General features: G+C 36.7%; 1 long non-coding RNA gene across 1 annotated transcript; it reads left to right on the top strand.

Annotated features, from left to right (window-relative positions):
- Positions 1-26,074, top strand: LOC129471369 (uncharacterized). The gene is made up of 3 exons (XR_008653566.2): positions 1-307; positions 8,844-8,919; positions 25,802-26,074. It is a non-coding gene; the product is annotated as an uncharacterized lncRNA (long non-coding RNA).

Consider the following 26,074-nt stretch of genomic DNA (forward strand, 5'->3'; position numbering starts at 1 on the left):
TCAGGTGGTCTCTTATATGGACACGCATAACAATTATGTCCCGATTATATCAAGATTAAATCTAAGGTAGAGCTCAGATCAGATCTATTTTTAAGCCAAATCTCTTCTTGTGGCTAGATGTGGACTGTATGTACGGTCCACTGAATGCTGGTTTAAAATGAGATTGCATATCTTCCATTAGCTGCAATTGTATGGAGTGCTTGAATTTGGTTCATTTTCTAAAATGCTTATCAAAATGATTCTTTCAGATATGCATCCAGCTACAAGTTGATCACACCTTAGTATGTGTCATCACGAGTACAGTCTGGTGAATGGCAAATTACCCTTAATAACAGGAAGATGAAATCTGTTTCCTGTCTTGGCTGGTGACTGGCTGCCACTGTGGCCAAATCCCTTCAACTTCTTCCGCCTCAATTTTTAGCCTACAACCTAAATGAGCTGATGGAAAGCACGTTCTCTATAAAGCAGCTGTCTTCAAAATTCTAAACATAATCATTTGTGATTGTTATCCAGGCAGTTTAGAAGCAACTGAAAAAGTCAGTTTTGTCCTTCTATTTTTAGCAGAAGTAACAAAAATTAGCAATAATATCCAAGAAGAAATATTCATGGTATATCTTTTCTCTATTTTCTTCTTTTTACAATCTAAAAGATTTTTTGTTTCTTCCCTTTATAACACAAATTCATAGGGAATAGAACATTCTATAAAACTTTACATAAGCTTGGAAGAGACTGCTAAATCTGTGAACCCCCAAAAGGGGATAACTCCCAATGCCTATATATATATATCATTGTGGTCCTGGGTGCCACAAGTGGCTTCCACACTACCTGTAAGTTTGAGGTTTTTTCCTAATGCTGAATGCAAATCTGCTATACTACAGGCTTCATTCATTGGAAGATGAATGAAATTTATTTATATATTTGTTTATTTAGTGCTCTTAGGAAATGATTAGGAAATGTTTATTTAATGCTTTAGGAAATAGGAAATGCTCATTACTTAGGAAAGTGCACACAATTATAGGAAAAAATAAAATTTAAATGAGGCAAGTTAGGAAGTTGGAGAACATGAAAAGGAAAATAAAGTAAAATCAGAAACTAAGGCCGGGCGCGGTGGCTCACGCTTGTAATCCCAGCACTTTGGGAGGCCGAGGCAGGCGGATCACGAGGTCAGGAGATCGAGACCACGGTGAAACCCCGTCTCTACTAAAAATACAAAAAATTAGCCGGGCGTGGTGGTGGGCGCCTGTAGTCCCAGCTACTCGGAGAGGCTGAGGCAGGAGAATGGCGTGAACCCGGGAGGCGGAGCTTGCAGTGAGCGGAGATGGCGCCACTGCACTCCAGCCTGGGCGGGCGACAGAGCGAGACTCCGTCTCAAAAAAAAAAAAAAAAGAAAAAAAAAGAAACTAAATTATTGCATAAAAGACTTACCCTGATCTTGTAAATTTACTAAAAATGGGACATCAATTTGCCTCTGAGATTCTGGCAGCTACCCATTGGTCTGACTTTCGCTCCCTGAAGCTACACTTAATAAATCAAGTCTCCCTTCCACAGGCATGTCCCACAGATACACAAAAAGAAGTACTGAGTCCTTTAGGCTAAATCAAAATGAATAATTTTACCTATTGCCCAGAAAACATTATTAATTTACTTCACCTTTGTAAGAAAATTCTAGTCAGCTCTATTGCCTCTATGCTTGAGACTCCAGGGCATTTGACTTCCTAACCTCATTCCACTTAACTTTTCGTTAAGTAGAGCACGTTTTCACATGGAAATTGAGCCATTTGTAGGAGAATAGTGGAATTGACAATAGCAAGGCCCAGTGGTAGCCAAGTCCACTTTTAAAACTTTCTTTCCTGACCTAAATAAAGTCAAGACCCATTTTTACATTCCCTTCCAGTGACCCACAATAGGTAGCATAGAGAGTCGTTACCTACCTGGGGGATTAAGTAGTTATTTGTCTTCCTGACTTGATAGAATTGCATTGAAACCCTGCAAAGTGAAAGGAAACTATCCTATTTTAATTTTTTTGGCAAAAGGGATTATGTGTGGGAACTCCTTGGATATTAGAGTGATCTGTCTCTAATATCTGTCATCCTTACAAAGTCAGCATTGTACATTTGGCTGTTAGATGGGCTAAGGCTTTTTCTCCTTCTATTCTGTGTATATTCTTGCCCAAATATGGCATTTGGTGAAGAAGACAACAGAAAAAGCACAGAAATATCTGAACTCCTATGCTCAAACCTCCAGCGAATGTCAAAACACATATCTGAGCAAGATAAACTGTAAAATCTGTTACTCTATGGTTAGCAGGATTAGATCTTGTCTTAGCCTTTAAATTGTGAAAAGTTTAAGAATATCTTCAGGCCTATGCACAAGTCCACTTGGCTGCTGCCACAGCCAGCAAGAAACAACCAGTGTTTCTGTCTCCATGATCCCAGAACATAAAAGTGAATCACATACCACTTTAAATATGTTTAAATACCCCTCAAATCAAGTGGCAATTTCCATCAGCCAGCTGTGATCTGCATCTAATTCATCACCAACTTCTCGGATACCATTCAATTAGGCATTCTAGAAAGATTCAAGATGAACCAAACACCACAGAGATCAGAGCTAAATATGCTTCCCAAGGTTGTATCCTAAGTAAGTCAAGTTCAGAAGTCAAGAGAGACAAAAATATTGGCATAACTCCACTGTGAACTAATCACACCTTTTAAGCACCTTGATATTACCATCAGAGCTCTAGTATCAAACATTTTACAAAGGTATCTCCTGGAATTCATTTTCACCTCCAACCTCTCAGAAATGAGTGGCCGAAAATTGTAAAACCATTTTTGTTATCCAGAGAGGTAATAGTGTCCTCAACAATTAAGGCAGCCTTTGGTTGTCTTGGCAACAAGATGCAAGGGAAAGCCCAGAATGTAAGCACTTCTCTTATATCCTGTTTTTGGCCCTGGTACACTGACTTTCTTCAGCATCTAGTTGCCAGAGCAAGTGGCAAGTTGCCATTTTTTTTATTGCCATATCAATATGATGTTTTGAGAGGGAGCTACCTTACCTTTGATCAAGAGAATATCAGACTTCTGATATTTACTCATGATACTTTGAAAAATCCTGTTAAGTGCAAAGGCTGAAAAAGAATAAAATAAAGCAATCAGAACTTCAGGAAGGTAAATAAATATAATTATACAAGAAAAGCATGATCCAAATAAAAGGCAAGATACAACAGAGCAGAATGAATTTGAGTGATTGGTAAAATATATACCAAAAACTTGAACTTGATACTAGGACTGGTATATTTTGTGAGTCACAAGGGTTATGATCTTGGAACTGTAGAAAAGGGTATATAATCATAATAAACTGCTTGGCTATGTAGATAACAATGCTGACTTCTCATAATGATGTAAGCAATTTTACTTTTCAACTTTTAAGATTAGTGTATGGAAAAATCACAAAGGCCATCAAACTTGAACTTGCATATGTTATTTTAAGTTCCCAGGTAGAAGCAATAAAAATAGGTAAAGGAAATAGGTCCTCATCTTCCAGGGTGGGGAACAAAATATTCTATGTAAAAATAAGAAATTAATATTTAAATTATGTGGATAGAATTTGAAGAAATGAACCTTATTGGTTATATATGCTCTCTTACTTAATGCAATAAGCTGGAGAGCATATATAAGCAATAAGTTTCATATATATATATGCAATAAGTAAGATAGTAGAACATTTGCATTTCATATAGTAGGAGGTAAATTTTAAAATAATTTCTAAAGTATATATTTTGAATAGCAGTTATAGTGCATGGTTAACAGAGTTATGGAGGCAACCACCAGATGAATTAAATTAAAAAATTCTAAGAAACACTTCCTTCTGATAAGTGGTGCTAAAAATGCAGAAGGATAAGTAGGAATCTGTCACTTTTCTGCTATAAAATTTTCTGTATTCTTTTATTTCTTACAGGATCCATGTAACAAGATGTTTTCAGTGCTATCTTTGCCTATTTACTCTCTACAGTCAACAAAAATCCAGATAGATAAGTAATTATCATTGAAGTAGAAACTGAGGGAGAGCTCAAGAACCTCTTCCTGAGAGTCAAGGAAAAGTCTCTAACATTCAGATTAAGGACATGCTTGAGTTGTTTCATTTAAAATGTTATAGCTTTCAGATTTTTAACAAAGACCGAGATAATTTTAGATTAAAGTTAGAAGTGCCACCACATTTAGTATAAAACTTTTAAGGCCTACAGATCAATTCATGCTTCTAACCATCCCACACAGCCTTTCTGCAATGAAAATGTGATTGCACTGTGATAGAACCTTGACAAAGAAATGTGTTTAAGAACATATAGTGATAATATCACAATTTTCTTACTTGTGCAACATACAGACTCCTAAAGCCTTAAATATCTTTATGTTTACTATTAACTTATCCAAATTGTAAATGGGGGAGATTGGAAAGAGCACAATTTATTTCACTCAAAATTAAGTGACTTCTTTTAAGGTCATATGGCCAATAGAAAGTCCAGGCTTTAAGTAAAAATGATTTGATTCAAATTCAGTATTTGGTTTGCTAATCTCAGACTCACAACAACTATAGTTACTCTTTATTGAACACTAATTATAAGCTAATTTTTATATATCTATTAGCCCATTTTTTTGCTCATATTGTGCAATTATTATACTCATTTACCGATAAGAAAACTGGGAAAAAAAGAAATGAATTTATACAAGTGGGCTTAGCTAGTATGTGATAAATTTAGGATCTCAACACAGAAATCACTGGCATAACATAAGATCAGATTGGAAGAGACCTATAAAACTTCTCAGCCTAACTTATTTATTTTATAATAGGAAAAAATCCTGGATCATAGAGGAAAATTAACTTGTCCAAAATTACACAGCTGGTTAGTGACAGAGCCAAGACTAGAACCCACAGATTCTGGCATCCAGTCTAATTCTCTTTCACCACAGAAGGTCAGAAAATGTTAAACTTTGTGAAACTCTACAACCCATCTGGGTTTTTTTTTAAATGCCAGAATTGTTAAGTCTTCATAATAAGTTAACTTGGGATCTAGAGAAATTTAATATCACCACACTTTCACATTTGGCAGGGCCATGAGATTTAATGAAAACACAGCACCCAATGATGCTACAGTTTTTCATACTCAACAGCACAACAAAAAATCCACTTACCCATCCTTGTAGGGACACCTCAAAGTCATCAGAAGAAGCATCTGTCATTCAGATGCCTTCCATGTTGAAGAAATGTTTCTTAGAATTAACTAATGATTAGAACCAAAAGTTAAACTTGTAGATAGGGAAATTCATGTATAAGAAAATTAAAACACAAAATCAAGAATTCAATCCAGATGTCTATCTGGTACACTCTTAATAAAAGTGCTTTAAGTTGGCTTAGGCAGTAAATAAAAAAAAAAAAAAAAGAAACCATTTACTGCTTCCTGCTCTGGCCTCTAAGGTTGTGAATATTGACTTTTAAATATTAGAATGTCTTGTGAAGATTTCTCTTCAGCTCAGGAAAAAATTCTATTTTAACTGTATTCATCAAATAAGATAATAATTATTAAAAGTAAGCATTGCAAACTGGTTGGCTCACCAGCTGAATTTGGGCCATGGAAAAGTATTTTTTGGAGGTCTGCACTCTCTAGTTCACCACTGCTCTCACCAAGACCATTCTTACATGCTTAGTACCTAGTCTCTACAAACATTTTAATTGGTGATTCCCCCTAAAGCAACACATAGCTCTTCTTCTTCAAGTTCTAAATTTAAAAGCCCTTAGAAAATGTAGTTACTATGTTAGACATTTTTAGACTTAGGAAAAATAGTCAAGGAGAGAAAATCTTAAGCCTTCAATACCCCTTTTAGGTGTGTTTTTCTTTCCGTCTTCATCACCCGTTTTTATGTCCCAAAATATCCACATCCCAGGGTCCTTGATTTTGGCCTTCACATAACGTTTTTCTTGACTCTTAAATTCCATATAAAACTTACCAGAACACAGTCCTAATCCCTAAGCAAACTAAACCACCAATTTCCAAAATTTACTACTCCAATTGATAGATCAATAATCAAGATGATAATATATTGATGTATTCTTCATTCAGATAACTTAAAGTAGAATAGTGAAACTTCAGAAACACATACTTTTACCCCAAAGGACATTCAAAATTTTAGAAACTATGGCAGTTCAAAAAAAGGAGGCATTTTTTCAGAGGCAGCAGGCCTACCATTGGCAAGCCCTGCTGACATGAAATGAAAAGAGAATATTTCACAATAATCAGTTTCTGTTAATAATGAAAGACAAGATCAAACACTTCATTCATGGTAAACAGAGCACAAACTCAACATAATTTAATTTAAAAATTCCAGCCGGCTGTGGTGGCTCACGCCGGTAATCCCAACATTTGGGAGGCCAAGGTGGGTGGATCACTTGAGGCCAGGAGTTCGAGACCAGCCAGGCCAACATGGTGAAACCCTGTCCTACTAAAAATACAAAACAGTACCCAGGGATGGTGGCACATGCCTGTAATCCCAGCTACTTGGGAGGGTGATGCATGAGAATCGCTTGAACTTAGGAGGCAGAGGTTACAGTGAGCTGGGATCCTGCCACTGCACTCCAGCCTGGGTGACAAAGCAAGACCCTGTCCCAAAAAAAAAAAAAAAAAACTACAACAGCTACCAAATGACCTATTTCTAATCCATATCTGATGACAAGTTATTTTAATGTATTTGTGACAAATAAAAATTCCCTGTGATGGCACCAGCGTGCTTGGTGGGAGAGAAAGAGGAACATCATAGGCAAGCACCCAAACTTGAGAGACACAGTTCTTTCATGCCAACAAAGATGGAAAACAGTATTCTAGCAAGATCTTATTAGAAATGCCACATGTTTCTTTGAATAAACTGTTGACCAGTGAAGCAAGTACTCAGTAGAAGAATCTACTCTTTACATCGTGCTTCAATCTTCTTACTTTTCATATATTTCATAATTAACAAGGCATTTTGAAATCTCTATTATGTATGTGGCTACATTGTAATTAGATACTAAGGAGATATCCTTTTCCTGGAGAAATGTAACAGTCACTTTGGAAGAACATGATTATATATGGAAACATTAATCTGTAAGTAAGTGCTTATTTAGCACAGATAAATTTTGCTGAATTCAAAGAAGAGATAAATTAATGTGTCCTGAAACATTCACCTACACCAAAAGTTGAGAACAGGCAGGTCCCTGCATATATGAGAATGCTCAACAACTAAAAGAAGCTTTGAGCTCATAATTCATGACTTGCTTTTACCTATATAACTTCTTCAAGGTCAATCCAAGTGGTTTTGTGTAGGAATACTTTCCTTTTATCACCGAATAGTTTTCCATGTTATGGGTGTAGCACAGTGCCAGCATTTGATGTTATTATTTTTCATTGTGGCCATTCTGATAGGTGTATAACAGTATCTGATTATGATTTTAATTTGCATTGTCTATTGGCTAATGATGTTAAACATCTTATGTGCTTACTTGTCATCTATGTATTCTCTTTGGTAAATTGTTTGTGCATGTTTTATCCTGTTTTCAAATTGAATGTTTTTCTACATCTCACTCCCCACTCCACCTCTGCCTCATCTTAAATTTCTTTAATTATCACCCCAGGTGATTCTGATGTTCAGTTATATTTAAAAATTAGAGCCTCGGGGACAGGAAGAAGAGAGGAAGAACCTGAGTGGACAGCCAAATGACCTGCTCTGATCATCGAGAGGACACTGTCACTGAGGGATGAAGGAAAGGGAGATGAGAAAATGGGAAAGGATCTCAGGAAGAAAATGGAAAGGTCCCAGAGTTAAATGTGATTTACTTTGCAATGTTATTCAGCTAACTGCTGCTACTGAAAGGCATCCTAAAAAGCATGTGCTCTTGGGGGACTCAGCAGAGTTAGGCTATGATCTTCCCAAAGGTATGAACCTGAGACAAGTAGCCTTTCAAGGTTTTTTTCCCCGTATCTGTGGTTATGATCGCTGTGGGAGTCAGGTGGAAGGTGTTCTGAAGCCAGAGCTGCTAGCAAGAACTGGTAACTGCCAAAGTTGGTACATTCACCTAACCTCATACCTCTTGGATCTTATTTTGTTCCTACAAGAGATGCTTATGCCATCAGCTGAAAACTTCACTGACATACTGACTGTGAAATAATCGAAGAGAAAGGAAGGGACAAAACTCTGAGGTTTTGTACAAGTGTCACAGGAAACAAAGTGAAATGTCGGACTGCAGGAATCTGAGACCAAACTGCTGCTGTTCACCTAGAGAGCTCACTGTGCATTTGATTCTGATGGCCAGCTTCGTTTTTATGAAGAAGTTTTATTAAGAAGAGTTTTATTAAGAAGTAAACTGGACAGATTCTCAGACTGCTTTAGCAAAGGTTAAAACAGCCAACATGGAGTCTCCTGGTAGTAATTTAAAGAGCTGATGATGGGCTTTATCTAAGCATGCTAACCCTAAGAGTTTAGATTTTCTACTTCCATCATCAACTTCCTTTTTATTTCTATTAGAGTCTGGGAAGGTTTTATCCCCACCACAACCTCAACCCTCAGCCAATGAGACCTACCTGGGCAGGCTTGGGAGGGTCTCAGCAACTCAAAAGCAGTTAAATATTTTGTTTTTCTCTTTTCTCAAGTATCAGTCAGAAGAAAAAGTGACCTTTTAGGAGCAAACTCTCATAAACAATGTGTAGACTATGCCCCTTTTACCCAGGTTATTAGGCCATTCCCGTATTGCTATAGAGAAATGCTTGAGACTGGGCAATTTATAAAGAAAAAAGGTTTAATTGGCTTATGATTCTGCAGGTTGTACAGGAGGCATGGTGCTGGCATCTGCTCAGCTTCTGCGGAGGCCTCAGGAAACTTACAATTATGGTGGAAGGTGAGTCTTACACGGCAGTAGTAGGAGCAAGAGAGAGAAGGGAGAGGGGCTACACACTCTTAGACAACCAGATCTCATGAGAACTCACCTACTGTCAATAAAACAGTACCAAGAGGGATGAAGCTAAACCATTCATGAGAAACCCACCCCCATGATCCAGTTACCTCCCACCAGGTCCCACCTTCAACATTAGGGATTACAATTCGATATGAGATTTAGGTAGGGACACATTTTCAAATTATATCACCTAATAATACCCAATTGGATCAAACACATTTCAGAAGCTGTTTCAGCAAAGATTTAGAACAGAACAACTCCCTCAGCCTATGGGAATAGCATATCAAACCTTAAGGAGAAGGTAAGGCATCTTTTTTATTAAATTTCAGGCTGGAAATGCTTTCATGAGTCAAGTTTTTGTTGCTTTTTTTTTTTTTTAACAGCTTCCTGTTTTATCCAACCAGCCACTACTTTAACCAAGTTTAGCATAATTGCTAAAAGAGAAATTCCTCAAATGATCAGCAGCATTAATTAGCTCTGACTGTAACTTTTCAAGCACAAATTGTCATCATGTAGGGCAGCAAGTTCCACAGTTTCTCTGTGAAGAAAAAAATTAGGCAGCATCTGAAGGGAACGCCAAAAATGAATTCTCTACTAAAGGCTTACTTTCATGGACAGCATAGATCTAACCCGTTGACTTGAACATTGCTTAGTGTCAGCAAATAATAAAAGGGGAAAGAAAGGAAGCAGAAAACATAAAGAAAGGTGGGGGAAAGGGAAAGCAAAGACCAGGGAAAAGATCAATTTGAACATAGGATGTTTATGCTAAATAGATTATCAGTTTCCAGGAGGCTTACAGATCCGGGTATTTAATATATCTATATTATGTATTGACAGAAAAGTCAAGCCCATGGATGCTTGGTATTCATTAGAGTAGTATTTGTATCTCATATCATTATAAAGAGAAAATGAAACAACTTACTATAAATACATTAAATTAATGGATACAATTGGGGAGAGAGTTGGGCTTTGTCTGATTGAGTGGATATGTTAGCCATTAAACAGAATGGAGAAAGCAACTCTTTCTCCAAGTCAAAATAGGTTGCTAGAAGGATAAGAACCAAGAAAAGTAAGAGATGATGCCTTTCCAACTCAATGACATTAGGAACAGTAGTCGTGACACATGGTCCTCTGTTTAATGAGAATAACTACTTACCATCATGACTTCCAGAAAAAAAAAAAAAAGGGTCAAGAGCTCTGGCTCAAGGAGGCAGGATCTAGGCTTTAAGTCCCTAGAGGGCAGGCACTATGGCCATCTGCCTTCTCTCCTGAATTACTGGCACAAAGTAAAAGTCTTGGCATGTCACAAATACTCAGTAGACAAGAGTGAATGACCCAGACGGCTAGGAAAGAATTCCCCTAAAAGTCAGCCCATACTCCCAAGTCCTGGGGAATTTGAAGGAATTGGAAGATGTAAGAAAAAAATAAAATAAAATAAAAACATGCTCTGTAGGAAAAGAAATTAAGAGTTGTAGATTATGAAGTGGTGATTTGAATAGATTTTGCAGACTGAAGATCCCTGGGTATTATTAATGTCTACATCCATTTGGTATGTTGCAAGTTTTTACATATGTATATATGTGTGCAAATATATATGTATATATGTATAAAATACATCTATATCTAGTATACAGTAGAGTATTAGAATTAATTAAATTTCTTAATTACTTTGTGAATAGACTGCTTACCTTGTGTTTCAAATGTTATACAGAGTTTTGGTATAGTTGATTCCGACACCCTGAAATACTCCATGAAACAAATTGCTTGGTGAAATTGATACAAAACTAAATAGATCATGATGACAAATTTTTTTTCACTCTGTTCCAAGGAAAATTAAATAGAGATAAAAGTGGAGTAAATAAGTAGCACACACAGACCATGACCAGAAAATGCACACATTCATCCCACCACTCTCGAATTCCCACTGATGGCAGAGTAAAGAATCCATCACAGCTCTCTCCCATTTGAGTATGCATGCTACACCTAACTCTCTGGCTGGTGCTCTAGACATCTGCAAATAACTGATTGGGATTACTGTGAAGGTTAAAACTTCATCACAATCCCAGACTTTAGCCGTAAGATCTAAGTAACTGCTAAAATAAGGCAACCCACATATTTAGCGCTACGCTTTCTAGTAGCCCAGCAAAAAAAAAAAAAAAAAAGTATGCTGTGTAGTTTTTATTGGCAAAAATGGTAAAATCAAAGGTTTCTAAAGGAAGCAACGATTTTTAAAATATACTTTTTCTATAAAATAAATTTCCCATGCAGGCTTTTTTTTTAACAGGGACACAATATTTTCAAAAATATTTCTATAGAAAATGTAGCAGGTTTCATATTGTCTTAGAATATCAGTTGACCAACATGTGATATGAGAGCATTGCATTTTGACCTCTGGATCTAGAGGCTGTCCAGATTCAAGGAGAGAGCACAGAACATTTAGAGAAATAATTGGCTTCTGTGTCCTTCAAACACCACTTCTCTCACTATATTTTTGATAACAGTTTGATATCTGCAAACTGCTGCTCCCTATTTTTTATTGTCATTAGAGATTACATTGCTATTTTTTAATAGAAAATAAAGGGCACAATCAAGATTTCTCAAGGAATTCTTCCCTGCAGGAAAGTGGGTGATGAAAAACCTTATCGATTTCAAAAGAGTTATTGAACACTTAAAATGTAGCGACTGCTGTGGTAGCCACCACAGGAACAAAGATAAACAAAGCAAAAATTCAGGATGTTGATGAGTTAAAGAATGAATGAAGATGAGTAAATGGAGACCCAGTGAAACACAGATTACTCTTGCAAGACACTTGACCTCGAAGAAAAGGAGCAATAGTTAAAGGTGAATGCAAGTCAGGTTCACTTAAATCATATTATGGAAATGCCCAAAACATGAAACTACCAATCTGTCCAAATTATATCCTCAATGTCTGTGATGCTCTAGCATCACAGTTTCCTAGTATGAAATCATAAAAGTGACAATTTAAAAAATAATAATAAAAGACAATATATTTAAAACAAGATATCCGTTGAGCAGAAGCTAGCTATGCAGTTATTTACATTGTAATACTCTCAAAATAGTGAGAGTGTAAGCATAATAAAAAATGATCCTCAAGAGAATAATATTCAAAGAATAAAATGACATCTATACTGTTAACATTAAAAAATACACCTCAGAAAGCATAAGTTTTATCTGGTCCAATCTCTTCATTTTTTTAAATTTAATTTTTTTATAGATTTAGGGGGCGTAAGTGCAGTTCTGTTATATGGTTATATCGCACAATGGTGAAGTCTGGGCTTTTAGTGTAACCATCACCCAAATAGTGTCCATTATACCCAATAGGTAATTTACTTCTCATCCCTTACCCCTCTCTCACCTCCAACCTTTTGGAGTCTTCAATGTCTATTATTCTACTCTGTATGTACATGTGTACACATTGTTTAGCTCCCACTTAAAAGTAAGAATATGTGATATTTGACTTTGTTTCTGAGTTATTTCACTTACGAAAATAGCCTCCAGTTTCATGTTGCTGCAAAAGACATGATTTTATCATTTTATGGCTGAGTAGTAGTCTATGGTTTATATGTACTACATTTTCTTTATTCAATCATATGTGATGGACACAGGTTGATTCCATGACTTTGCTATTGTGAATAGCGCCTCTATAAGCATACGATTGCTGATGTCTTTTTTACATAATAATTTGTTTTCTTTGGGGTAGAAACCCAACAGTGAGGTTGCCTCGTGGAATGGTAATTCTACTTTTAGTTATTTGAGGAACTTTGTTTTCCATAGAGGCAGTACTGATCTACATTCACACCAACAGTGTATAAGTGTTTCCTTTTGTCTGCATCTTTGCCAACATCTGTTTTTTTTTGACATTTTAATAGTAGTCATTCTGAATGGTATAAGATGATATCTCATTTTTTTAATTTACATTTCTCTGATGATTAGTGATGTTGAGCATTTTCTCATATGTTTCTTGGCCACTTGAATGTCTTCTTTTGAAAATGTCTGTTCCTGTCCTTTGCTCACTTCTTAATGAGATTGTTTTTTTCTTACTGAGTTGTTTGAGATCTTTGTATATTCTGGATATTAGTCCTTTTTATTTAATACTGTGGAAAAGTGATGTTGGTAAATTGATAGGAATTTCATTGAATCCATAGATCACTTTGGGTGATATGGTCATTTTAATGATATTGATTCTTCCAATCCATGAGCATGTGATTCTTTCCATTTGTTTGTATCACCGATAATTTACTTCACGAGTATTTTACAGTTCTCCTTGTAGAGATCCTTCACCTGCTTGGTTAAATGTATTACTAGGTACTTTTTTCTGCAGCTATTTTAAATGGGATTGAGCCCTCGATTTGGTTCTCTGCTTTATTGTTATTGGTGTATAGAAATGCTAATGATTTTTGCACATTGATTTTGAACCCTGAAACTTTACTGTTCATTTAAATATAATTCTTAGAAGACTACATTCCTGCTCTATTGATTTCTACCTGCCTGAATAGTCTTATATTTATTGAATACTGAACTTTCAAGGAATTTTAAGAGGTAAAGTCCTGGACCTTCCTTAGAAAAGAGAAAGAAGAATGGAGGCTAGTCTTTAGAGACTTGCATTTTCAGGACCAAAATACAGCTTGGGATAAATTATACAAAGACTTCTCAGTGTTCCATGGGATAATGTGACATACTAAAAAATATGAAAATCCTATCATATTGGCTTTCCATTGTTATAATAAATTACCACAAACGTAGTGGCTTAAAACAACAGAAATTTATTATCTTACAGTCTTGGAGGCTAGAAGTGTGAAGTCAGTTTCATTTGGCTTAAGTCAAGATGTCAGCAGAGCCATGCTCTCTCTGGAAACTCAGGGAAGAATTAGTTTCACTTCTTTTTCCAGGTTCTAAAGATCACCTGCATTCCTTGGCTCGTGATCTCTTTCTCCATCTTCAAAGCTAGCAGCATAGCATCTTCAAATGTCTCTCTGCTTCCATCACATTCCTTTTTCTATGTAGTAAAATTTCAATCACTCTCTCTCTCTCCGCCTCCCTCTTAGCAACAATGTTTTATTGAGCAACTGTATTAAGCACTGTATTAGTTCCCATGGATACAGAGTGAATGAAATCAACATGATTCCTTCCTTCAGGAAGCAGAGGTCATGCCTGGGACAAGTAATTCCCAAATATTTCTTTAGAAAATGTAATCTGTTCCTTACCAACTGTAGTCTTGATCATATCTTTTTTAGAATTGAATATTGTTTTCACATTCTTCTTTTTTCTTAAAATCATCAGTTTCTTCTGTGCTTTCTTCTCTTTTGCTCTTAAATCAACATTTTCAAAAGCCTTTACTTGACTCTGCTGACTTGTGTAACGTCATCTTCTTTCCTTTGCTGCAGTGAGAGAAGTGGTCTGAATTTCGTTTCCTAACTTATCATCATCCTTTAACTTCTGCAATCCCACTTGTTCCTGATTCTCAAATTACACTTTCTCCCGTGGTCATCAGAGACCTTTCCTTAGTCTTCCCTGTGGCATCTGATGTCATTCACACTGCTCCCTCCCCAACATGTAAACGTCCCCTCTTCTCCCAGAATACTTTTTAAAATTATTGTGGTAAGATCACTTAATATGTCTATCCTCTCAACACATTTTTAAAAGTACAATACAGTTGACCCTTGAAAAACATAGGGGTTCAGAGTGTCAACCCCCCCAACACACAGTCCAAAATCCATGTAAAACATTTGACTCTTCCAAAACATAACTACTAATAGCCTACCGTTGACTGGAAGCCTTACTCATAACATAAATAGTTGATTCACACATATTTTATATGTTATATGTATTATATACTGTATTCTTACAATAAAGTAAGCTGGACAAAAGAAAATGGTATTAAGAAGATTATAAGGACAGAAACATATTTACTATTCATGAAGTGAAAGTGGATCATGCTCATCTTCACATTAAGTAGACTGAGGAGGAGGAGGAAGAGGAGGGGTTGGTCTTGTTGTCTCAGTGGTAGTAAAGGCAAACGAAAATCTGCATCTAAGTAGACCTGCACAGTTCAAACCCATGTTATTCAAAGATCAATTGTACATTACATTTTTGCCTTTCTCCTATAAGGACACTTATGATTACATTAAGGGCCCACCCACAAAGTACAAGATAATCACTCTATCTCAAGATCCTTACCTTAAACAGATCTGCAATAAGGTAATATTCACAGGTTCTATCTAGCACATAGATACCTTTGGGGGCCACCTACCACACTTATCAAGGGAAACACATATTTCAAAAATCCATTGAGATTGTTCCAAATAACATATATGTTCCACAGAACATATTCCTGCTCTGTTATGATGGAGGTGGTATAATACAAATAGCAAAAGGTAATGATGGGTTGATTTGATATACTAGAATGTTCATGCATTATTCTTTGCCATTTAACCAAGTCATCTCACCTAGTATATAAACATAAGTAAATTATAAGAAGGAAATAAAGAAATAAACATGAGAAAAAAACCTCAATTGTAGATGATGAAATGAGACCCATATAATTCATAAATTGCTCAAGTTCATATATTCACAGTATAGTATCAGCAAACTTGAATTCAAGACAATTGACAACACATCCAAGAGTGTTTCTTGTATTATTAGCAAAATTATTTTTGTTCTTCAGTAATTTTTTTCTGGTTACCAAAATGATCTACTAGAAAAATATTCTGGAAAGCACAAAGAATAACAATAATAATTATTCATAATTCTACCATTCAAAGATAAACAGAGTTAGCATCACAGAGAATATCTTTCTTCTAATTATATGTATATTTATATACTTTATATAAATATACACACACTTGGAATCAAAATGTACAAACTTAAAAGTTACCTTTTTTCACTCCACAATATAATGAACATTTTCTCCTGTATTCTTCTACAACACACTTTTAAACAGCTACATTAATATTCTATAAGGTGGCTGCACCATAATTTATTTATACAATGCTTTATTGTTGAAAACAGCATTTTTTTGTTCTTATCCATTGTTGCAATAACACTCATGCATATGCCTGGTTATTTATTCTAAATAGCCTAGAAGTAAAATTGTTGGGTCACGGGATATAAATAGTTTGTCTTCTATGCTTATTCCTACCCATTCTTCTAGAACCACATTTCACATCATGGTCTCTGTCATGCCTTTGCTGATCCACTGTCCATTCCCAATCCATAGACAGAAGCAGCATCACTTTGTACTTTCCTACAGTGTACATTATAGCTGCCTCTACATACTAAACATACAGTATACCATTGTATTATTTTTTAATTTTCTATTTTCTTGGGTACATAGTAGGTGTACATATTTATGGGATACATGAGATATTTTAATACAAGCATGTAATGCATAATAATCACATCAGAGTAAATGGGGTATCCATCACCTGAAGCATTTATACTTTGTGTTACAATCTAATTACACACTTTTAGTTATTTTTAAATGTACAATTAAATTATTTTTTAAAATAGTCACCCTGTTGTGCTAGCAAATACTAGGTCTTATACATTTTTTCAAACTATGTTTTGTACCCATTAACCATCCCCACTTGTCCCCTACCCACTCCTCTCTACTACCCTTCCCAGTTTCTGGTAATTATCCTTCTACTGTCTATCTCCATGAGTTCAATTGTTTTAATTTTTAGCTCCCACAAATGAGTGAGAACAAGTGAAGTTTGTCTTTCTATGCCTGGCTTATTTTACTTAACATAGTAACCTCCAGTTTCGTCCATGTTGTTGCAAATGACAGGATCTCATTTTATTTTTTGATGGCTGAACAGTACTTCATTGTGCATATGTACCACACTTTCTTTACCAATTCATCTGTTGATGGACACTTAGGTTACTTCTAAATCTTGGAATATTCAATACTGTGAGTAGCACTGCAATAAACAGAGTACAGGTATCTTTTGACATACTGATTTCCTTTCATTTGGGTATATATCTAGTAGCTGCATTGCCAGATCATATGGTACTACTATTTTTAGTTTTTTTGAAGAATCTCTAAACTGTTTTCCATAGTGGTTGTAATAATTCATATTCCCACCAACAGTGTATGAGGGTTCCCTTTTCTCGACATTCCTGCCAGCATTTGTTATTGCCTGTCTATTGGATATAAGCCATTTTAACTGGGGAAGATAATATCACACTGTAGTCTTGATGTGCATTTCTTTCATCATCAGTGATGTTGAGCACCTTTTCATATACCTATTTGCCCTTTATATGTCTTCTTTTGAGAAATGTCTATAGAGATCTTTTGCCCATTTTTTAAATGGATTATTAGATTTTTTTTTTTTTTTTGCATAGACTTGTTTGAGTTCTTCATCCATTCTGTTATTAATCCCTTGTCAGACAGATAGTTTGCAAATATTTTCTTCCATGTTGTGGGTTGTCTCTTTACTTCGTTGATTGTTCCCTTTGTTATGCAAAAGCTTTTTAACTTAATATGAACCATTAACCATTAATCATTGTCCATTTTTGCTTTCATCGCCTCTGCTTATGGAATATTACTCAAGAAATCCATGCCCAGTCCAATGTCCTGGAGAGTGTCCTCAATGTTTCCTTGAAGTAGTTTCCTAGTTCGAGGTCTTAGATGTAAGTTTATTTATTTTTTTTTTGAGACAGAGTCTCGCTCTGCCATGCAGGCTGGAGTGCAGTGGAGTGATCTCGGCTCACTGCAACCTCTGCCTCCCGGGTTCAAGTGATTCTCCTGCCTCAGCCTCCTGAGTAGCGGGGATTACAGGCACGTGCCACTGCGCTCAGCTTATTTTTGTATTTTTAGTAGATATGGGGTTTCACCATGTTGGTCAGGATGATCTCGAACTCCTGACCTTGTGATCCACACACCTCGGCCTCCCAAAGTGCTGGGATTACAGGCATGACCCACAATGCCAGGCTGATTCTATTTTTGTATATGGTGAGAGATAAGGTCTAGTTTCACTCTTCTCCCTATGGATATCCAGTTTTCCCCAGTGCCATTTATCGAAGAGACTGTCCTTTCCCCAGTGTATGCTCTTGGAAACTGTAAAAAATGAATTCACTGTAGATGTATGGATTTATTTCTGGGTTCTCTATTCCATTCCACTAGTATATGTGTTTGTTTCTATGCCAGTACCATGCCATTTTGGTTACTATAGCTTTGCAGTATAATTTGAAGTCAGGTAATGTGATCTTGCCAGTTTTGTTCCTTTTGCTTGGGATAGCTTTGTCTGTTCTGGGTTTTTTGAGTTCCATATAAATTTTAGGATTTTTTTTCTATTTCTGTGAAGAGTATCCTTGGTACTTTCATAGGGATTTCATTGATTCTGTAGATTGCCTTGGGTAGAACAGACATTTTAACAGTATTGATTCTTCCAATCCATGAACATGTAATATTTTTCCATTTTTTTTAATGTGTCCTCTTCAATTTCTTTCATTAGTTTTCTATTGTAGAGATCTTCCACTTATTTAGTTAATTCCTAGGTAGTTAATCTTACTTGTACCTACCGTAAATGAGACAATGGGATTACTTTTCTTGGGCTCTTTTTTTTTTTTTCTTTTTCCTAATTGAGACAAGGTCTCACTCTGTTGTGCAGGCTGGAGTGCAGTGGCATGATCAAGGCTCACTGCAACCTAGACTTCCTGGGTTTAAGCAAACCTCCCACCTCAGCACCCCCAAGTAGCTAAAACTATAGGCATGTGCCACCACACCTGGCTAATTTTTTAAAATTTTAGTACAGACAAGGTCTCACTATGTTTCCCAGGCTGGTCTCAAACTTCTGAGCTCAAGCGATCCTCCTACCTTGGCCTCCCAAAGTGTGGGATTATAGGCATAAGCAACCATACCTGGCTCTTCTTTTTCCCATTGTTCACTGTTGGCAATACCAGTGCTACTGTTTTTTGTATGCTGATTTTATATCCTGCAATTTTACTGAATTTGTTTATCAGTTTTAATATTTTAAGGTGGAGTCTTTAGGTTTTTTACAAATATAAGATCATATCATCTGCAAAAAAAGGATAACTTGACTTCTTCCTCTCAAGTTTGGATGCCCTTTATTTCTTTCTCTTGTCTGGCTACTCTAGGTAGGACTTCCAGTACTATGTTGAATAACAGTTATGAAAATGGGTGTATTAGTTCATTCTCATTGTGCTATAAAGACATACCCAAGCCTGAATAATTTATAAAGAAAAATGGGTTAAATGAACTTACAGTCTCACGTAACTGGGGAAGACTCACAATCATGGTGGAAGCAAAGGAGAAGCAAAAGCACGTCTTGCCACAGAGGCAGGCAAGAGAGCATGTGCAGGGGAACTACCTTTTATAAAACCATCAGATCTCATGAGACTTATTCACTATCCCAAGAACAGCACAGGAAAAACCCACTCCCATGATTCAATTACCTCCCACAGGGTCCCTCCCATGACACATGGGGAGCTACAATTCAAGATGAGATTTGGGTGGGGACAGAGCCAAACCATATCATTCCACCCCTGTCCCCTCCCAAATCTCATGTCCTCATATTTCAAAACCAATCATTCCTTCCCAACAGTTCCCCAAAGTCTTAATTCACTACAGCATTAACTCAAAAGTCCACAGTCCAAAGTCCCATCTGAAACAAGGCAAGTCACTTCTGCCTATGAGTCTGTAAAATCAAAAGCAAGTTAGTTACTTCCTAGATACAATAAGGATACAGGCATTGGGTAAGTATACCCTTTTCAAATGGGAGAAACTGGCCAAAACAGAGGGGCTACAGGCCCCATGAAACTCTGAAATCCAATAGGGCAGTCATTAAACCTTAAAGTTCCAAAATGATCTCCTATGACTCCATGTCTCATATCCAGGTCACACTGATGCAAGAGGTGAGTTCTCATGGTCTTGGGCAGCTCTGTCCCTGTGGTTTTACAGAGTACAGCCCCACTCCTGGCTGCTTTCATGGACTGTCCTTGAGTGTCTGTGACTTTTCCAGGCACATGGTGCAAGCTGTGCGTGGATCTCCGTTCTGGGGTTGGGAGGACGGTGGCCCTCCTCTTCTCAAAGCTCCACTAGGCAGTGACCCAGTGAAGGCTGTGAGTGTGGGGGCTCCCACCCACATTCCCTTTCTGCATTGCTCTAGCATAGGTTCTCCATGAGGGACACATGCCTGCAGCACACATCTGCCCGGACATCTGGGCATTTTCATATATCCTCTGAAATCTAGGCAGAGATTGCCAAACCTCATCTTGACTTCTGTGTACCTGCAGGCTCAATGCCACATGGAAGCCACCAAGGCTTGGGGCTTGCATCCTCTGAAGCAACAGCCCAAGCTGTACATTGACTCGACACAGAGCACCAAGTCTGGAGACTGCACACAGCAGGGGGGCCCTGGATCCAGCCCAGGAAACCATTTTTCCTTCCTAGGTCTTCAGGCCTATGATGGGAAGGGTGCCTTGAAGGTCTCTGACATGCCCTGGAGTCATTTTCCCCATTGTCTTGGTGAGTAACATTTGGTTCCTCATTACTTATGCAAATTTTTGCAGCTGGCTTGAATTTCTCCCCGGAAAATGGGGTTTTCCAAATTTTTGTGCTCTGCTTCCTCTTGAGTGCTTTGCCACTTAGAAATTTCTTCTGCCAGATACCCTAAATTATCTCTCTCAAAGTTCAAAGTTCCACAGATCTCTAGGGCAGGGGCAAAATGCCGCCAGTCTCTTTGCATAGTAAGAGTGACCTCTACTCCAGTTCCCAAGAAGTTCCATCTGAGACCACCTCAGCCTGGAATTTACTGTCCATATAACTATTAGCATTTTGGCCAAAGCCATTCAACAAGTCTCTAGGAAGTGGAAGTTCCCAACTTTCCCACATTTTCCCGTCTTCTGAGCCCTCCAAGTCTCTAGAAAGTTCCAAACTTTCCCACATTTTACTGTCTTCTTCTGAGTCCTCCAAACTGTTCCAACCTTTGCCTGCTACTCAGTTACAACATCAATTCTACATTTTCAGGTAACTTTATAGCAGTGCCCCACTACCTGGTATGAATTTACTGTATTAGTCCATTCTTGTGCTGCTATAAGGACATACCTAAGACTGGGTAATTTATAAAGAAAAAGAGGTTTAATGGACTCACAGTTTCACATGGCTAGGGGAGGCTCACAATCATGGCAGAAGATGAAGGAGGAGCAAAGGTACATCTTACATGGTGGCAGGCAAGAAAGCATGTGCAGTAGAATTGCCCATTGTAAAACCATCAGATCTCATGAGATTTATTCACTATCACGAGAACAACACAGGAAAAACCCACCTCCATGATTCAATTACCTCCCCCTGGATCCCTCCCACAACAAGTGGAGATTGTAGGAGCTACAATTCAAGACGAGATTTGGGTGAAGACACAGCCAAACTGTATCAATGGGCATTGTTGTCATGTTCCAAATCTCAGAGGAAAGGCTTTCAATTTTTCTCCATCAGTATCACACTAGCTATGGGTCTGTCATATGGCTTCTATTATTTTGAGGTATGTTCCTTCTATACCCAGTTTTTTGAGGGTTTTTATAATAAAAGAAAGTTAAATTTTATCAAGTACTCTTTGAGCATTACTTAAAATAATCATATGGATTTGTTCTTCATTCTATTGATGTAATTTATTACATTGTTTGCTTTGCATATGTTGAACCATCCTTTCCTCACTTGCACAAATTTCACTTAGTCATAATGAAGGACCTTTTTAATGTATTATTCAATTCAGTTTGCTAGCATTTTGTTGAGTATTTTTGCTTCAATTTTCATCAGTGATCTTGGCCTGTAGTTTTCTTTTCTTTTCTTTCTCTCTCTTTCTTTTCTTTCTCCTTTCTCTTCCCTTTTCTTTCTTTCTTTCTTTCTTTCTTTCTTCTTTCTTTCTTTCTCTCTTTTTCTTTCTTTCTCTCTTTCTTCCTTTCTCTTCCCCTCCCTCCCTCCCTCCCTCCCTCCCTTCCTCCCTCCCTTCCTTCCTTCCTTCCTGCCTGCCTTCCTTCTCTCTCTTTCTCTCTCTCTTTCTTTCTTTCTTTCTTTCTTTCTTTCTTTCTTTCTTTCTTTCTTTCTTTCTTTCTTTCTTTCTTTCTTCTCTCATGTCTTTGTCTGGTTTAGTATCTGCCTAATACTGGCCTCATGGAATGAGTGTGGAAGTATTCCCTCCACTATTCTTTGAAACAGTTTGAGTAGTACTGGTATTCGCTCTTTAAATGTTTTCTGGAATTCAGCAGTGAAACCATCAGGTCCCAGGCTTTTCTTTGCTGGGAGACTTTTTAATATAGCTTTGACCTTGTTACTTGTTATTGGTCTTTTAAGTTTTTGTATTTCTTGATGGTTCAGTCTTGGGAGGTTGTATGTGTCTAAGAATTGATCCATTTCTTCTAGATTGTCCAATGTATTGGCATATAGTTTCTCATAGTTGCCACTAAAGATCCCTTGATTTTCTGTGGTATAAGTTGTACTACCTCCTTTTTCATCTTCGATTTCATTAATTTGATCCTTCTTGCTATTTTTCTTAGTCTGGCTAAGGTTTGTCAACTTTGTTTATTTTCTTAAAAAACTGACATTTTGTTTTGTTGATCTTTTGTATTGATTTTTTTCATTTCAAATTCATTTATTTCTGCTGTGATCAATATTATTTCTTTTCTTCTACTGATTCTGGATTTGGTTTGCTCTTGCTTTTCTAGTTCTTTAAGATGCATTGTTAGGTTATTTAAAGTTTTTTTTCTTTTTTGATGTAGGCACTTATAGCTACAAACTTTCCTCTTAGTACTGCTTTTGCTGTATCCCATTGAATATAATGTTCTGTAAATATCCATTAAGTCCATTTGTTCTATAGTGTAGTCTTCTCTTTCTTCTTTCCTTCCTTCCTATCTTCTTTTAGTGAGGGTGATTTTCTCTGGTGGTATAATTTAATTTCTTGTTGTTTATTTTTATTTTTCTGTATCCATTGTGTGTTTTTTTAAAATTTGAGGTTACCATATACATGGCTTGCAAATACTACCTTAGAATCCATTATTTTAAGCTGATAACAACTTAACACTTTGCATAAACAAGCAAGCAAGCAAAAATTAAAACTTACAAAAACTCTACACCTTAACTTCATCCCCCTGCTTTTAAAGATTTTGTTGTTTCTATTTATATCTTATTGTACTGTCTATGTCTTTAAAAAGTTGTTGTAGTTATTATGTTATTGATTTGTCTTTTAATCTTTCTACCTAAGAGTAGTTTACACATCACAATTACAGTGTAATAGTATACTTTGTTTTTCTGTGTGCTTACTATTACCAGTGAGTTTTGCATGTTCAGATGATTTCTTACTGCTCATTAATGTTCTTTTCTTTCTGAGTAAAATATTCCTTTTAGCATTTCTTTAGGACAGGTCTCCTATTGATGAAAGCTCTGCTTTTGTTTCTCTGGGAAAGTATTTTTCCTTTATGTTTGAAAAATATTTTTTGCTAGATATACTACTCTAGGGTAAAAGTTTTTTTTTTTTTTTTCCTTCAGCACTTTAAGTATGTTCTGCCACTCTCTCCTTACCTGGAAAGCTTCTACTGAGGAGTGTGCTGCCGGACGTATTAGAGCTCCTTTGTATATTATTTGTTTCTTTTCTCTTTCTGCTTTTAGGATCCCTTCTTTATTCTTGATCTTTGGGAGTTTGTTTGTTAAATGCCTTGAGGCAGTCTTCTTGGTTAAATCTGCTTGGTGTTCTACAACCTTTTTGTACTTGGATATTAATCTTTCTCTAGGTTTGGGAAGTTCTCTGTTATCTGTTTGAATAAACATTATACCCTATCTCTTTCTCTACTTTCTTTTTAAGGCCAAAAACTCTTAAATTTGCACTTTTGAGGCTACTCTCTAGATCTTGTAGTTGTGCCTCATTCTTTATTATTTTTTCCTTTGTCTCCTCTGACTGTGTATTTTCAAATAGCCTGTCTTCCAGCTCACTAATTCTTTCTTCTGCCTGATCAACTATGCTATTAGAAAAGACTCTGATACATTCTTCAATATGTCAACTGCATTTGCAACACCAGAATTTCTGGTTGATTCTTTTTAATTATTTCAAGCTTTTGTTAAATTTCTTTGATAAGAATATGAATTCCTTTTCTATGTTATCTTGAATTTCTTTGAGTTTCCTTAAAATGCCAATTTTAAATTCTCTATCTGAATGGTCACGTATCTGTTTCTCCAGTATTTAGTTCATTTGGTGAAGTTATGACTTCCTAGATGGTCTTGATGCTTATGGATGTTCACTGGTTTCTGGACATTGAAGGCTTATGTATTTATTGTAGTCTTTGCAGTCTGGGCTTATTTGTGCCTGTCATCCTTGTAAAGTCTTTCCAGGTATTTAAAAGGACTTTGGTGTTGTGATGTAACCCATATCTGCATTTGGGGGAAGCTCACACCAAGGAATGCTGTGATTCTTGCAGACTCATGGAAGTGCTGCCTTGGTGGTCTTGGATAAGACCTGGAAGAATTTTCTGGATTACCAAGCAGAGATTCTTGTTCCCTTCCCTTACTTTCTCCCAAAACAGAAAGTGATAAGCTCTCTGGAGCTGGAAGTGGGGTGACACAAGCACTCCTGTGGCCACCACCAATGGGACTGTGCTGGGTTAGAACTGAAGTCAGCACAGCACTGGGTCTTACTCAAGACCCGCTGAAACCACTACCTGGCTACTGATTATGTTCACCCAAGGCCTAGAATCAGTCACCCCAAGAGCCTTTGGTGCTCTACCCTGCTGTGGCCAAGCTGGTACCTAATGTGCAAGTTTTATTATTATTTCTTAATATGTGTACCTCCTCTACCGCTGTAAACTGCTTTAGTAAGTAACACCTGTGTCTTATTTTTCTCTGTATCTCTAACACAACATTTAACATAAACAAACTTTTAATAAATAATTTTTGGAAGAAGTTAATGAATGAATTAACAAAGAAAAAAATAAATGAAATAATGAATAAAGAAAACTATTTGGCCTTTTCAATTCAGGTTTTTCATTATCCTTATGTGGAAAGTCCCCAGCTTTCATTCTGTGAATGAAAATATAACAATTTTTTTCTTCTTTTTCCAAATTACCCCAATTTGTCTACTCTCCTAGCCTGCTGGATGACAGAGTCTTTCATCTCAAACTCCAGAACCCTTTCAATGCCTAAAAACAGATTCAGCCAAAAATCATTATCAGCACAGAATCTGGACAGACATCACCAAGTAAATAGAAATGGTGACCTCTTGCATTATTATATGATAGAATTTTCCCTGAAGTTTTTATTTAGAGAAAAGTAGAGAGACTGCTTTCTACTTGTCATTATCTTTCATTTCATTCCTCAATTGTAAAGACACAGTTTTTAAAACATTATATAAAATTTAATCTTTCATTAAGAAGGAATGCACCCCACATCAATAAACATATATCAAGTGTACACTAATGCCTACTTTTCACATACATTATCTTATATATAATTTAATCAAAACCAAGAAAATAAGAAACCAAGAAAAAAAATTATTGTTTCCTTTTGGAAGACAAGAAATAAAAGAACATTAGCTATTCAAGGTCCAACCCTGCCCCCAACACACAGATAGATTTTTCTCTTTATCATGCCAGAAGCTACAGAAAAACAGAAAGATTGGTTTTGTTCTCTGAGATCAAAAAACAAATGTATTCTCTTCTGTGATCTCCTCTGTCTGACAGAGGCATCCCTGCCTCACCTTGAGATAAGGAGAAGGATGATATGGTTGCCCTCTTAATCTCTCTCCATTTTTCTGCATCACTAGCAGATTTCCTCACACACTCCTGTCTCTTTCTATATGTATAGGACATGCATTAGCATCAGAATCACATAAGGAAAGCTGCTATGGTCAGCAGACTCACAATATCAGCCCCTACGCTGACCAAGTGGTTGTCATGGAATTTCCCTTCCTGTACTGTCAAATCTCCAAATAACTGCAATTTGGAACAGCCTGTTTGCTGAACCTGGGGGCAAAAGAGGGGAAAAATTGTCAAAGCAGATGAGGCAAAAGTACTTCAGGTAAGTAAAGTAACTCCTTTTACTTCAGCTCCTCAATTCACTCATTCATAAATATGTAAT

Source organism: Symphalangus syndactylus, chromosome 21 (assembly GCF_028878055.3).
Source record: "Symphalangus syndactylus isolate Jambi chromosome 21, NHGRI_mSymSyn1-v2.1_pri, whole genome shotgun sequence".
NCBI lineage: Eukaryota > Metazoa > Chordata > Mammalia > Primates > Hylobatidae > Symphalangus > Symphalangus syndactylus.